A 16657-nucleotide genomic window follows, 5' to 3' on the forward strand; every position below is an offset into this window, starting at 1 on the left:
TAATATATCTGCGAGATTTTCTGCTACGTGCAGAACATGCAAGGATGGAAGGACACCAGGCTGTCAGGTAGCCCACAGTCCAGAAGGGAGGACAGATGCAATGTGATGAGTAGTCTAATCCCAGGATACCTGAGCTGTAACAACTACCTAGAAGAAGAGTTGGAAAACTATGGCCCATTTTCTGACTGCCTGTTTTTGTATACAAAGTCTTGTTGTAACATAACCATGCCTGCTTATTTACATATTTTCAGTGAATGCTTTCATGATTCAATGTGTAGTTGTGACAGAGATTGTAGGGTCCACAAGCCTAAAGTATTATCTATCTGGTCCTCTACTAAAAATTTTGCCAACTCCTGGCTTAGAGGAAGGAACACCAGGAAAGTGTATGGTCACCAAAGAATAGGGTAAGTGGAGGACACCTCGGAGAATGCCAGCATTTTACAGGATAGGTAAAAGAAGGGAGTGCATGAAGTGATGGGTTGAGAACCATAGTATGCCAGAACACAAAGGAGGAGAGTGTATCAAAAAGTTGAGGGTCAACATCAGTGTCAAGTGCCCCAAGGCAGTCAGGTAAGATGATGGTTATAATGAACATTTCCTGAGAATTTACTTATGTGGTAGACAGTGTGCTAAGCAATTTACATTTATTATGTCAAGACTCCATGTAATACCCCTATAAGGTTGGCACTATCAATATTCCCATTTTATAGATGAAGAAATTAAGACATAGAAAGACCAAGTAAATTTGCCAAGGTCACACAGCATTAAATGGCAGAGGTATTATTCTAATCCAGGCAGCCTGATTCTAGAGAGCCTATAAGTTTAATCTCTGTCCCAATTGACAATTAAGGAATCATTGATGTCCTTAGAAGAGTAATTTCAGCGACACGATGGAAGTGGAAGATAGCTTCAAATAACTAACTTATCATTTTGCCATGAGCTGTGCATTGTTCTAAGAGTTTCACACTAACTCACTCAACCTCTTAACAGCCTCATTTTACGTATAAGGAAATCATGGCACAGAAAGGTGAATTAACTTACCCAAAGCCAAACAGCTATTGAGTGACAAAGGTGTGATGTGAGATTCTGGAGAGAAACAGCTTAACTTCTGTCCCGGCATCCTTACTGACCTCCATCCATCCCTGGCCCTTTCTACCTCTCTCAAAGATGTTGGCCTGAATCTGGCATTCCCTCTTTTGTTACTCCCTGCACCCCAATGTGATAGCCATTTAAAAAATAAAAAAGAAAGTTCAGTATGTTTTTTAAAATAAATGATGGTATGGTACCCATAGAAGACTCACAGGCAAATCAATGGAACCAGACCCAAGCATATGTATGATTTGTGTTTTGTTTAAATGAAAGTGCTATAATAAGATAATGTGGGAGAGAAGAATCCTTCAGCAAGATGTTAGGACAGCTGATTAAATGTTTGAAAAGATAATAAAGTTAGAGCGTTATACCATACAAAAAAATCTACTCTATAGGATTTAAGTTAAATGTTTTTAAAAATAAAGATCAAAAATTTTTTTAAACTAGATAAAAGTATCTACTTAAGAGTAGGGTGAACTTTGCAAAGCATAACTGCAATGAAAAAAGGTGATATATTCGATCTCATTACAATTTAAAACATCTCTAGGTCAAATATAATTTTTTTTTTTTTTTTTTGCGGTACGCGGGCCTCTCACTGTTGTGGCCTCTCCCATTGCGGAGCACAGGCTCCGGACACGCAGGCTCAGCGGCCATGGCTCACGGGCCCAGCGACTCCGCGGCATGTGGGATCTTCCCGGACCAGGGCACGAACCCATGTCCCCTGCATCGGCAGGCGGACTCTTAACCACTGTACCACCAGGGAAGCCCCAAATATAATTTTAAAAATTAAAAGATAAAACAACTTCTTAAATTAACCTTAACATTAAAAGATTTATACAAATTGGTAAGAAAACATTAAAACCCTTCTTGACAAGCAAAGGTTAAGACATTCTATTCATATAAGAAATATAAAGCTAATAAAAACCAAAATATTTACTCTTGGTCATATCAAATGAATGCAAATTAAAATGCAGTATCATTTTTACCTTTTAGCAATGTTTAAAAATTCAGTATTTGCTGTAGTGTGATGAAACAGGTGTTTTTATACATCTTGATGACTTTAAAATTGACCCCAAACCATCTAAAAAACAGTTTAGAAGTTGTTAAAACCCTTAAAAAACACACATACCTTCTTACAATGTAATTTCTCTTCTAGAATTCTGTTCTAATCAGAAATGCATGAAATTTATAAAGCTGTCTATGACAATAAATTTACAAAGGTAACTTTTAGAAGTAATCTAAGTAATGATAGAAGAACAAAGTAAATATAGTGTAGGCAAACACCAGTTTGTAACATAGCCATTAAAAATGTTTTTCAAGACTACTGACATGGGAAAATACTCATGATATAATATTAAAAGATAAAGTATTTGTATATGACATGTAATTCCAGATATGTGTGCATATATACACATACACATATACACAGAGAGACAGAACGAAAGGTAGAAGTAACTGTATCAAAATTATAAGAATATATCTCTTATTATAGTGGGACCATCTTTTTATGGTAGTGCCAAATTTTTGTTTCAGTCTCTTATTTATTTACCCCTTTAAGACTGTTAGATCTCAGCTTTATCCCACTCTATCATGTAAGGCCTCAGAGTTACAGTTCTTGAAGATGATTCCAAACACAAACCCCTCTCTGTATATTTCCTATGTAGCTGGCAGTTAGTTGTTTGGTTAGTATCCTTAAGCCTAGTTTAACAGCAGGAAACTTTAAGGATAAAGCAATAAAGTACCTTTTCCTAAGCTGCACAAAAAGGCAGTTAAGATCTGGGTTTTCCACTGACAAGCCTGGCAAGAAAGTTAAGCATTCTGAAGCAGGGCTTGTGAACATTACACCCACCTTTAACAATTCACAAGATGCACATTAAAGGCATACATTAAGTAATGTAATAGGTAGTTGAAGTCTCTGTGAAGGCTATAGGGCAGTCACAACAGAAACAGTGTGCTTTTCCATTGTAACATTTCTCTTCCTTGGGCTCACACTTTACAACAAGAGTGAGTGGGTAGCAGGTCTAACTGCAGCCTCATAGGCCTTTTCCTTTTGAAATTTCTGTTCAGGGGACATGACGTAACTTACATAGTCATATAATGGGCCATGTTCACCTATTTTTTTTTAATGTTACCCTATACCTCTGTACTTCAACATTTCACCTCACTCTGGAAATTTTGACTTGTCCAGGGTATACTGCATTCTTAATAGAAATTGGCCTGAACCAGAAAATCATAAATCATAGAAGTCTGACTTCATCATTCCACAAATAGGAAGGCTGTGGCATAAAGTAAATGATCTGCCCAAGATCACAAAAGTTGGAACTAGAATCTAAGACTTCTAGGACTTCCTTTGTCACTCCTCTATACTGGCATTTCCCAAAAGGTGTGCACAGGGTGCTGTTCTGGGAGCTGTTAACAGTTGTGCAGCAAAGAGCAGAGTTCAGGGGTCAGATAAACCTGAGGGTGATCTCATTTCCATTCTCACACTTGGACAGTAGTAATGCATATTAATGTATTAAAGGATGCCTGCAATAAGACAGATACTAAATCAGATGGGATGTGGGAATGACAAGCATAAACCAGGACTAGCCTAGGCAAACCAGGATATATTTTCTCCCCAGCTAAAATATAGGATGGAGGCAGGGGTGGTGGGGGAGAGTTCCAAACAGATATCTGGACTAATTGGATATGTTTGTTTGTTTGTCTGTTTTGGAGGAGGGGAGCTATTCACCACATGCAGCAGCTTCTGCCCCAGTTAGATGAGTGTTATTCAAATGTAAGAACATACATTATTGTTAAACTGGGCTCTACATACCAAGCCCTGTGGATTCCAGTACCTAGCTTAGTGATTAGTACCACCTGAGAGCCACCTAGTTTTCTAAGTTAGAGGGGCAGTATTGCATAATGGTTAAGAGCAAACTGAATCAAAACCACCTAGATCCAAATCCTGATGCACTCTCTTGTTAACCTTGGACAAGTGCTTCCATGTCCACCTCTGTAAAACAGAGCTTATAGTAACAGTACCCATCTCGTAAGACTGACATGAGAATTAAATGAGTTAATATGTGTAGAGCATTTAGAACACTGCCTTACTCAAAATAAGGACTATGTAAGAGTTATTAACATTGTTATTAGTTTCTGTTCCAGGAATGGAGAATTTATATAGCAGTGCTTCCAAATGTAACAAATACACTCATCCAATAAGCATAACAATTCTAATAAGACCCAAAATGCCACTGCCAGCATCCATGGCTCTATTCACCTAACTCTAACTACAAAGATTGACCAGAAAAGGTTAAATTGAAATTACTCATAGTTTGAACCGAAATATGTAAATGTTCCAACATTTAAAATAAACTAGAAAGGAAGAAGGGTGAAGCTGTAACACTCAAGACTAAAGTTGAGGTCCTGTTGCCCAAGCTGAGTTACCTTTTTTTTTTTTTCCCTTAAGCTAAAAATAAAATAGGATAAAAGGAAAAAATGCCTTATTCTGGACAGATAGCCGGCAGGCAACTATTCTGCCTGCAAAGCTGTCCTCTGATATTTGCATGATCTCCACTATATTTTTGTACCTTAAAGATAGGACAGGTCCTCTGGCACCCTCAGTTTTGGCATTAAAAGTCCTTTTTTTTACTGCCACCACAGCCACGCTTAAGCGTGAGCGTTCACAGAGGAGGTCAGACTCCTGTGGCTTTGGGTGCTTTAACCCAATGTGGGTGGTTCCTCAGGGGCCTGTCCTGTGTATATTTTTGTTTGTTTTGCTATTTAGCTACTCTATTTGTATTTTTTCTTTCTTCCAGTTTTATTGAGGTCTAATTTTTTTTAATAATAAGGTCTTTATTATCGTGCAGACCAGAGCAACATGAGGCAAGTAGTTATCCAGGGTGGTGACTTGGAGACTGGAAAAATCACGTGAGACCTACAGTGTCCATGAAGATAGTAAACCTTTTCTGCTATCAGAACACAGCTCAGGTCCTCTTGGCTAAAGATGGGTCATGTCCACACCTCTTCCAGGCAGAGGGGAGGAATTGAGGACCCCCATTACAGCTCTGTGTAAGTTTAAGGTGTACAGCATACTGGTTTGACTTACGTACATCATGAAATGATTAACACAATTAAGTTTAGTGAGCATCCATTATCTCATATAGATATAAACTAAAAGAAAAAGAGAGAAAATACATTTTCCATGTGATGAGAGCTCTTAGGAATTTACTCTTTTAACAACTTTCCTAGATAACATACAGTGGTGTTCATTATATTACTAGTGCTGTGCATTGCATCCCTAATACTTGCTTATTATAACAGGAAGTTTGTACCTTTTGAGGACCTTCATCCAGTTCTCTTTCCCCCCACGCCCTGCTTCAGGTCACCACAAATCTGATCTCTTTTTCTATGAGTTTGTTTGCTTTTGAAGTATAATTAACGTACAACACTATGTTAGTTCCTGTTATACAACATAGTGATTAGATATTTCTATACATTACAACTGCTGACATGTTACTGGCAACAAATTGTGTAGCATTTAAGATCCCCACAGATAGAAGGTGAAACATTTTTCTTTAGTCATGTATTTTTGAGACAATGTTATTGGTCGTAGTGCTTTACTTTCTTTCAGAGTTTTAGGACCCATAAAGTGACAACAGTTCAGAGTTGTGCCATCTTATTCCAAATTTTCTAACTTTAAATGACATTTTATTTATTTTTTGCGGTACGCGGGCCTCTCCGTTGTGGCCTCTCTCGTTGCGGAGCACAGGCTCCGGACGCGCAGGCCCAGCGGCCGTGGCTCACGGGCTCAGCCGCCCCGCGGCACGTGGGACCCTCCCGGACCGGGGCACGAACCCACGTCCACTGCATCGGCAGGCGGACTCTCAACCACCGCACCACCAGGGAAGGCCCAAATTTTCTAACTTTAAAATTACCTGTGGGAACTGGAAACATATTTTATAAACAAAGTCTGGATCTGTTGCTAGGGTCATCTTCAGCTATGAAAATAGGAGCATTACTGGAATGTAGACCAGGCTGTAGCAGTTGCCACTAGAAACAGCAAAATTCAATGGGAAAAGGGTTCCCCACCCCCACCCCATCCCCATTCCCCATTCCAGTTCAGAATGACAGGAAGACTTCTGATGGCAAGAACTAACTCACAGGGGACTTAAATTCAGAAACATTTGTTTTGTCAAATCTTTTGGAGAGAGAGGGAGAGGACATGTTAAGGAGCCTGAGAGATGGAAAAGGTAGAGCATGCCCCGTTTCTTGCTGCCTAGGAGAGTGAAAAAGCAAAAAGGAAAAGATGGTACCTAAGAAAAATGAAACAAAATCAGAGAGGCATATGCCATGCTAATGTAAACCCTGATGACCCACCACAAGGCTACAGAAGACTTTGAGTGGTCAAGTGTCCCTGTACCCAGAGCAGGGAATGTGTGGCCAGAAAAGGCTAGGAGATTAAAGGTTGAGACTGCCAAGGCTTCTCCGAGCAGCCCCCTCAATACAACCAGGTGCCCTGGATTGGGCACGATAGACATGGCCTCGGGTTTATTGTTCCTTCTGCTGCCGATCACATAATTCTTCATATGTACACTAGATCCTGTTCCCCGTTTCTCAGCATTTTCTTTTCTCAGTGAAAGTTGCAGCTATTTGCTAGATTATAGCCCTAAGATGGTCTTGTTTCCACTTTTGGGAGATCTTTACAGAGGGGGAAACTTGTGCTGAATTTTGGAGGATGTGACTAAGATTTTGATAGAAAAGGAGAGATGACAAAGATAAAGGGTGAGCAGGCATTATGAACAGTACGAATGAATGAGAGGTACACTTACAGATGTATGATTCTTTTCTGGCATGGTCTAATTGATTGTAAGCCCTTATTTTTTGGTCATGGCATACCTGTAGTAATTATTTTGAAAAGTGTACAGAAGCAATAAAGGATGGAGCTTCCTTCACTGCATGCGCACCGTTAGTACAAGTGGAGCCAGAATTGAGAGCCCTTTTCTTTCACTGGCTACACTTCTGTTTCTCCCCTCCTCTCCCTCTGCTCTGCCCTCCCCTTGCCCTGTGTTGTTTTGCTGGCATGGCGTTAGGGCCTTCACTGAGTTCACTTTTCACAGGGCCCTGTTCTATGGATGTGGGAATTGTGTTCTTTCTCAGTGATGCTGGTAGGAGTCCCTTAATGAGCTGGGAACACGGTTCTTGAAGAGTAGTTCCCAGCCCTGCTTCTCCTGGCCAAATAAAACATTCTGGTTTCTACGGATGAGTAATTTTAGCAAAACACTTTAGACTGTTGAAGTACAGCTGTGTCTCCAACATTAGTTTTCAGTGTGTATAGTTAGATTTCCCAGAGAACAGCTGACCACCTCTAGAAATATAGAATACCCCTCCCCAAATAAGTGAAATTGAACTAAATTAAACAAGATGGATTTTTTTATAGATTTATTTTATTTATTTGTTTATTTATTATTGGCTGCATTGGGTCTTGGTTGCTGCACACGGGCTTTCTCTAGTTGCGGCCAGCTGGGGCTACTCTTCGTTGCGGTGCGCAGGCTTCTCATTGCGGTGGCTTCTCTTGTTGAGTAGCACGGGCTCTAGGTGCGCAAGCTTCAGTAGTTGTGGTTCGCGGGCTTCAGTAGTTGTGGCTTGCGGGCTCTAGAGGGCAGGCTCAGTAGCTGTGGTGCACGGGCTTAGTTGCTCCATGGCATGTGGGATGTTCCCGGACCAGGGATTGAACCCGTGTCCCCTGCATTGGCAGGCGGATTCCCAACCACTGCGCCACCAGGGAAGTCCCAACAAGATGGATTTTTTTTTTAATTTTTTAATTTAATTTAAAAAAATTTTTTATACAGCAGGTTCTTATTAGTCATCCATTTTATAAGCATCAGTGTATACATATCAATCCCAATCTCCCAATTCATCCCACCACCACCCCTCCCCGCACCACTTCCCCCCCTTGGTGTCCATACCTTTGTTCTCCACAACAAGATGGATTTTTGAAACTGTGTCACTACATAATGATAAAAGGAACAATCAACCAATAGGAAGTTGTAACAGTTCCAAACTTGCATGCACCTTACATACCTATGAAATGTGTAAACGAAAACTGACAGAATTATTGGAAAACATGGAGAAATTCAAAATACGAGTGGAAGATGTTAATATATATGTCAATTATTGATAGATAAAACATAAAAATTCATAAACATATAGCAGATTTGAAAAACATCGTTAAGTTTATCTGTAATCATGTATAGAACTATGCACCTAACAATTAGATACTGCACATTCTAGTCCAAAAAAAAATTTTTTTAATTGATTACGTATGGGGACAAATGGTTACTAGACTAACTGTGGTGATGATTTCGTAATGTATCCAAATGTCAAATTACTAGGTAGTATACCTGAAACTAACATGATATTCTATGTCAACTATTTTCAATAAAAATCAATCAATAAATAAATAGTTATATACTAGGTCAGGAGCTGGCAAACTATGACCCATGGACCAAATCCAGCCAGGATGTGTTTCTGTAAATAAAGTTTATCAGAACACAGCCACACCCAATCATTTACATATTGTCTTAAGGCTGCTTTTGCCCAACAGTAGAATCCAGTAATTACTGACAGAGACCTTATTGCTCCGCAAACCCTACACTTATTTACTGTGTGGCCCTAAAAACCTAAAAAGTGTGGTGATCCCTGGGCTAGAAAATAAAGCAAGTCTTAACAAATATCAAAGAATTGATTTGCAGGCCATTTTTCTAACCACAATATAAAAAAAGGTAACTTTAAAAAATCTGTTTGACAATTTAACAGTGCACTTCTAAATAACTCTCAAAGAAAAGTCATTATAGAGTCTTTAAAAATATTTAGAATTAAATGATAATGAAAATGCTATAATATTAAAATGTATGGTATTCAGTTGTTATAAAGTTTTAAGAAAATATATATCCTTAATGCTTACATCAGAAAGAGAAAAACTTAATGGGCTAAATATCCAACTACAAAAATTAAGAACTCAAAAGAGTATACCTAAAGAAAGTAAAGAATGTTAATTAGTGTACTAGAAACCAAAGAAGCAATAGAAAGCATCTATAATACAGAACCTAGTTGTTTTTGTTGTTTTTTTAAGGAAAGACCTCTCCAAGGCAGAACTAGAAAAAAAAAAGTTACAAATAAAAGATGGGAGAAAAGAAAAAGAAGACATAGCTACATATAATGATCACACCTCTCCAATAAATTTGAGAAATTTAAATAAAACAGCCAATTACCTAGAAAAATAATACTTACCAAAATTGAGTTAAAAATAGAAAAACCTGGGGGCTTCCCTGGTGGCGAGGTGGTTGAGAGTCCGCCTGCCGATGCAGGGGACACGGGTTCGTGCCCCGGTCTGGGAAGATCCCACATGCCACGGAGCAGCTGGGCCCGTGAGCCATGGCCGCTGAGCCTGCGCGTCCGGAGCCTGTGCTCCGCAACGAGAGAGGCCACATCAGTGAGAGGCCCGCGTACTGGAAAAAAAATAAATAAATAAAGAAAAACCCGAATAATCATATAACTGTTAGAAATTGAAGCATTTGTTAAAACATACCCACAAAAAGAATACTACGCTCTGCTTCTTTTACTAACAGATTTTACCAAATGTCAAGAAACAGATCATCTTAGCTATTCGTATATAACTATTTCAGAGGACAGAAAATGAGGAGACATTTCCCAACTCTTTTATGAAGCTAATATAACCAAAATACCTAAACCAGACAAGGACGATACTAGAAAGGAAAATTATGTAAATAAATATCTAAATAAAATGGTAACCAAAATAAAAACCAACATTATTAAAAAAGAAATACGTCATGATCAATTGCGATTTATGCTAGGAATAGCAAGGATGGTTTAACATTAGACAACCTATTTTCACAGTTGGCCACATTAACACATTGTAGGAGAAACCCATATAATCATCTCAGTAAATGCAAAAGCAAAAGGCATTGCATTAAATTTAACACCTATTAGTGATTTTAAAATAAAACAATAAACAAACCTCTTAGCAAACAGAATAGAAGGAAACATCATTTAGCTATAAGCAGCATCTTCTCATGCAAGGGTAGTGTGGAGGTTAAGATTGTGGACTCCAACATTAGAATATTTGGGATTCAAATCCCAGCTCTGCCCTTTAGTTGTGTGACACTGGGCAAGTGTTAACAAATTGTTTGATGAAAGTTAGCTTCTATCATTTTTTTTTAAAGTCAGGCTTACTGAGGAATAATTTACATAGTAAATAATTTGCATAGTAAAATTAACCCCTTTTTGAGTATGGTTCTATGAAGTTTTACTAAAGCACACAGTTGTGTGACCACCACCACAATAAAGTTATAGAACATTTCCAACAATCCCCAGAAGTTTCCCATCTCCAGTCCCCAGTAACTACTGATCTGTTTTTTTATCCCTATAGTTTTGCCTTCTCCAGGGTGTTAAATAAGTGGAATCACACATTATATAGCCTCTTGATTCTGGCTTCTTTTGCTTAGCATCGTGCTTTTGCAACTTACCAGGTTATGGGTTTCAGTAGTTTATTCTGTTGAGAAACTGTGAGAACTATAGGAGAGTTAAGCAGGTCTATAGCCAGGGCAGATCTAGGTTTCTGTGAGGCATAAATCTTACATAATTTGGGGGACCCTCTCTTAGAAAAAGAATACAAAATTACTGATACAAAATTAGGTATGAAAGAAATTATTTTAAATAAGAAATCAAAACAGTACTGTTATAAACACAGGAGTTTTGAAAAGTTTTATTTTACTCATCCCTATCAGATAACTGTAAAATACAGCATCTACTGTATTCCTATAGGAGAGACTTGCCATTTTGAATAGACAAAATGGGAACCTAATTTTCTGCTTACAGTTTTACATTTTTGATGATCCCAAACCTGCTTTCTCCTCCACTTCCCACATATTTCTAAGGAAGGAGGCTACAGGTGTGTTTGTGTCACAGTCCACAACCTCTAGCCCTGTATACTTTGTGTCAGATGTCTGGTGAGTTGGCATGGGGTGGTAGGAATATTCCTGGAAGTATTCCTACAGTAGGAGAGCTAGCAATAATTTAACTATAGACTTTATGATTATGAACCTTATAATATCTCATTAAACTCAAGCTCAATGTCTGTCCAACCAGCTCCCTCTAACTGGATCCCCAAAATGCTCACTTCAGCTCCAACACTACTCACTAGGAGATAGGGACAGAGGTGAATTCTGAGTAGAAATAGACAGTGGTCTATTGTATTTATTTTAATCACCATATATCTTTCTTTTGCAGATTTTTTTAAGAAAAATTAACAGTATTATCCATTGCCAGTATTCTCCCTAGGGCCTAGAAGGAGTTCATGCAAGTAAATACTTAGAAGCTTAAGGAAATTGCTGGGAAATTGGATTTCTGATACTTTTCATAAGAGGACAAAGTAAGGGATTGAAGGAAAGAGAAAGATACGTGCAACTGTTAATTTTAGCTTTTTGCTCTTTTTGCCTGGGGTTGAAAAAGAAACGTGTACTTGACTCCACTCCCATCTGGTGGTATCCTTTTTTTTTTTTTTTTTTTTTAAAGTAGACCCTCAAGGAGTTGAAAATAAGGTTGCACCGTCTTGGTGACTCCACTCCATGGGCTGAAAATCAGCCACCGGGACTGAGTGGCACAGGCCTAGCTTAACTTCCTCAAATGCCAGCAGTTCTAGAGAAATCTAGATGCTAGAGCCAGGCTGGTTAGGTTGGGTCCCCATTACTGTTCTTTTAATACTCTCTTAATGGAAATCACAGTACTAGCATCCTTACTTCAGAAAAGCAGTTTTCTTTTTTGGAACCAAAAAACATCACACACAGACTAAAGAAAGAACTAATTTATTCAACCTTTATCTGATATTAATATCAAATATAATATAGTTAATCATATTAATATAATTAATAGAGTATATTAATATAACTCCTGCTTTTTAATCAATATTTACATGTTATATTTCAGCCATCATTTTGCTTTTAGCTATATCGTCATATTTGAGGTAAGTTTCTTGTAAACAGCATATAGTTAGGTCATTTTTTTAATCCACTTTGTCAATCTCTGTCTTTTTTTAATATAAATGTATTTATTTTATTTATTTATGTTTGGCTGTGTCGGGTCTTCGTTGCTGCATACAGGCTTTTTCTAGTTGCAGCAAGCAGGGACTGCTCTTCATTGCAATGCGCTGGCTTCTTATTATGGTGGCTTCTTTTGTTGCAGAGCACGGGCTTTAGGTGCGCGGGCTTCAGTAGTCGTGGCACGTGGGCTCAGTAGTTATGGCTCGTGGGCTCTAGAGCGCAGTTTCAGTAGTTGTGGCACACGGGCTTAGTTGCTCTGCGGCATGTAGGATCTTCCCAGACCAGGGACCGAACTCATGTCCCCTGCATTGGTAGGCAGATTCTTAACCACTGCGCCACCAGGGAAGTCCCAATCTCTGTCCTTAAATTGGTATGTTTAGATCATTTACATTAATGTAATTGTTGATATGTTGGGATTCAAATATGCCATTTTATTTTGTCTTTTCTGTTTATTTGCTATTTCTTGTTTATCTTTCTGCCTTCCTGTGCATTACTTGAACATTTTTAGAATTCTGTTTTGATTTATTGTAGTATTTTTGAGTATATCTCTTTGCATAGCTCTTTTAGTGCTTGCTAAAGCACTAGGGTGGGTGTTGGCCTCATTACCACTGGGCAGTATGTAAAGTCCTGATTCTCTACTAGGGTTCCTCTGACCCCAGTGGGGAAGGAAAGGTGCCCTTCATTACTACCAGGAGGAGGTGGAAGTCCAGGCTCACAGTGTATTCTCCATTGATACTGCACTTGTGGTGGTGGTAGAGAGCAGGGGTCTGTTACCACCCTTCAGGGATGAAAATCTCTTCAGGGGTTCAGTCCCTACTTGATCACCTCTGACACCACCCTGATGGAAGGTGGAGGAGGAGTTGGGGTGCCTCATTACAGTCTGACAAAGGTGGAAGTCTAGGTTCCCCACTCAGCCTTTGTTGGTGTAGGCAGCAAAGAAAACAGTTTTTCTGTTGTGTTTGGCTGAAGTCAAGTAGTTATTATCTAAAGGTTTTCAGTCTTGCTAGGCTGTTGTTTTCCTGGTCATTTTGTTAAACAGAGCAGACATTTGTTGGGGTTTTTTGTCTGCTCTCACTGGCATTTCCAAGTCACTAGCTTCTTTAGCTCCAAGTCTGAGATAATAAGGCAAAAAGAAAACCCAGGGAGCTCACCACTGTGTTGTTCCTTGGGCCCCAAAGTCCCTAGCATGTCTGACTTCTCTCCACCTTTCAGAGATCTCCAATGTTTGTTTTATATGTAATGGTCAGGATTTTTAGCTGTACTTAGCAGGAGGAATAAGGGAAAATATGACTACTACTACTCTCTTCCCAGAAGCAGCACTATAAATACTTTTAATGCCAACTTAGTCCTTCATTTAAAAATCCCTGTTAGGGACTTCCCTGGTGGCGCAGTGGTTGAGAATCCGCCTGCCAATGCAGGGGACACGGGTTCAAGCCCTGGTCTGGGAGGATCCCACATGCTGTGGAGCAACTAAGCCCATGCACCACAACTGCTGAGCCCACGCTCTAGAGCCTGTGAGCCACAACTACTGAAGCCCGCATGCCTAGAGCCCGTGCTCTGCAACAAGAGAAGCCACCGCAGCGAGAAGCCCGCACACCGCAAGGAAGAGTAGTGCCTGCTCGCCACAGCTGGAGAAAGCCCGTGTGCAGAAACAAAGATCCAATGCAGCCAAAAATAACTAAATAAATAAATTTTAAAAATAAGTAAAAAGCCCTGTTAACCTTCTACTTGCTACTACTTCATTGGGTAGAGTCCTTTTTTTCATGCTACATAGTTAAAAGTTGGGGTATTAATCAGGGTTCTCCAGAAAAACAGAAACAACAGAATAGATATCTATATATCTATCTATATTTATCGCTCTCTCTCTCTCTCTCTCTCTCTGTGTGTATCTATGTGTGTATATATAAAAGAATTGGCTCATGCAATCATAGAGACTGTCAAGTCCCAAGATCTGCAGGATAGACTGACAAGCTGGAGACCCAGGAGAGCCAATTGTCTAGTTCCAATCCTAGTCAGAAGACTTGAGAACCAGGAGAGCTGGTGGTGTAGTTCCAGCTTGAAGGCTGGCAGGCTCCAGATCCAGGAAGAGCCCATGTTTCAGTTCAAGTACAAAGGCAGAAAAAATTATCTTAATCAGGGGAGGTCATGCTTTTACTTCTTTTCTTTTTTTAATATCTTTATGGGAGTATAATTGCTTTACAATGTTGTGTTAGTTGCTGCTGTAGAACAAAGTGAATCAGCTATATGTATACATATATCCCCATATCCCCTCGCTCGTGAGCCTCCCTCCCACCCTCCCTTTCCCAGCCCTCTAGGTCATCACAAAGTATCGAGCTGATCTCCCTGTGCTATGCGGCTGCTTCCTACTAGCTATCTACTTTACATTTGGTAGTGTATATATGTCCATGCCACTCTCTCACTTCATCCTAGCTTCCCATTCCCCCTCTGTGTCCTCAAGTTCATTCTCTACGTCTGTGTCTTTATTCCTGCCCTGCCATTAGGTTCATCAGTACCATTTTTTAGGCTCCGTATATGTGTGTCGGCATCCGGTGTTTGTTTTTCTCTTTCTGACTTACTTCACTCTGTATGACAGACTCTAGGTCCATCCACCTCATTAGAAATAACTCAATTTCGTTCCTTTCTGTGGCTGAGTAATATTCCATTGTATATATGTGCCACATCTTCTTTATCCATTCATCTGTCAATGGACATTTAGGTTGCTTCCATCTCCTGGCTATTGTAAATAGTGCTGCAATGTACATTGGGGTACATGACTCTTTGAATTATGGTTTTCTCAGGGTATATGCCCAGTAGTGGGATTGCTGGGTCATATGATAGTTCTATTTTTAGTTTTTTAAGGAACCTCCATACTGTTCTCCATAGTGGTTGTATCAATTTACATTCCCACCAACAGTGCAGGAATGTTCCCTTTACTCCACACCCTCTCCAGCATTTATTTTCTGTAGATTTTTTGATGATGGCCATTCTGACTAGTGTGAGGTGATACTTCACTGTCGTTTTGATTTGCATTTCTCTAATGATTAGTGATGTTGAACATCTTTTCATGTGTTTGTTGGCAATCTGTGTATCTTCTTTGGAGAAATGTCTATTTAGGTCTTCTGCCAATTTTTGGATTGGGTTGTTTGTTTGTTTTTTGGTATTAAGCTGCATGAGCTGCTTGTATATTCTGGAGATTAATCCTTTGTCAGTTGCTTTGTTTGCAAATACTTTCTCCCATTCTGAGGGTTGTCTTTTCGTCTTGTTTATGGTTTCCTTTGCTGTTCAAAAGCTTTTAAGTTTCATTAGGTCCCATTTGTTTATTTTTGATTTTATTTCCATTACTCTAGGAGGTGGGTCAAAAAGGATCTTGCTGTGATTTATGTCATAGAGTCTTCTGCCTATGTTTTCCTCTAAGAGTTTTATAGTATCTGGCCTTACAGTTAGGTCTTTGATCCATTTTGAGTTTATTTTTGTGTATGGTGTTAGGGAGTGTTCTATTTTCATTCTTTTACATGTAGCTGTCCAGTTTTCCCAGCACCACTTATTGAAGAGACTGTCTTTTCTCCATTGTATATTCTTGCCTCCTTTGTCAAAGATAAGGTGACCATATGTGCATGAGTTTATCTCCAGGCTTTCTATCCTGTTCCATTGATCTATATTTCTGGTTTTGTGCCAGTACCATACTGTCTTGATTACTATAGCTTTGTAGTATAGTCTGAAGTCTGGGAGCCTGATTCCTCCAGGTCCATTTTCCTTTCTCAAGATTGCTTTGGCTATCATGGTCTTTTGTGTTTCCATAAAAATTGTAAAATTTTTTGTTCTAGTTCTGTGAAAAATGTCATTGGTAATTTGACAGGGATTGCATTGATTCTGTAGATTGCTTTGGGTAGTATAGTCATTTTCACGATGTTGATTATTTCAATCCAAGAACATGATATATCTTTCCATATGTTTGTATCGTCTTTGATTTCTTTAATCAGTGTCTTATAGTTTTCCGCATACAGGGGTTTTTCCCCTTAGGTAGGTTTATTCCTAGGTATTTTATTCATTTTGTTGCAGTAGTAAACGGGAGTGTTTCCTTAATTTCTCTTTCTGATCTTTCATTGTTAGTGTATAGGAATGCAAGGGATTTCTGTGCATTAATTTTGTATCCTGCTACTTTACCAAATTCATTGATTAGCTCTAGTAGTTTTCTGGTACCATCTTTAGGATTCTCTATGTATACTATCATGTCATCTGCGAACAGTGACAGTTTTACTTCTTCTTTTCCGATTTGGATTCCTTTTACTTCTTTTTCTTCTCTGCTTGCTGTGGCTAAAACTTCCAAAACAATGTTGAATAATAGTGGTGAGAGTGGACATCCTTGTCTTATTCCTCATCTTAGAGGAAATGCTTTCAGTTTTCACCATTGAGAATGATGTTTGCTGTGGGTTTGTTGTATATGGCCTTTATTATGTTGAGGTAGG

General features: G+C 39.1%; 1 protein-coding gene across 3 annotated transcripts in view; it reads left to right on the plus strand.

Moving 5' to 3' along the window:
* Positions 1–16657, plus strand: part of CMSS1 (cms1 ribosomal small subunit homolog) — a 381357-nt gene that overhangs the window by 327312 nt on the left and 37388 nt on the right. The window lies entirely within an intron of this gene.

This window comes from Monodon monoceros, unplaced genomic scaffold (assembly GCF_005190385.1).
Source record: "Monodon monoceros isolate NGI ecotype Baffin Bay Population unplaced genomic scaffold, NGI_Narwhal_1 Super_Scaffold_11, whole genome shotgun sequence".
Classification (NCBI taxonomy): Eukaryota; Metazoa; Chordata; class Mammalia; order Artiodactyla; family Monodontidae; genus Monodon; species Monodon monoceros.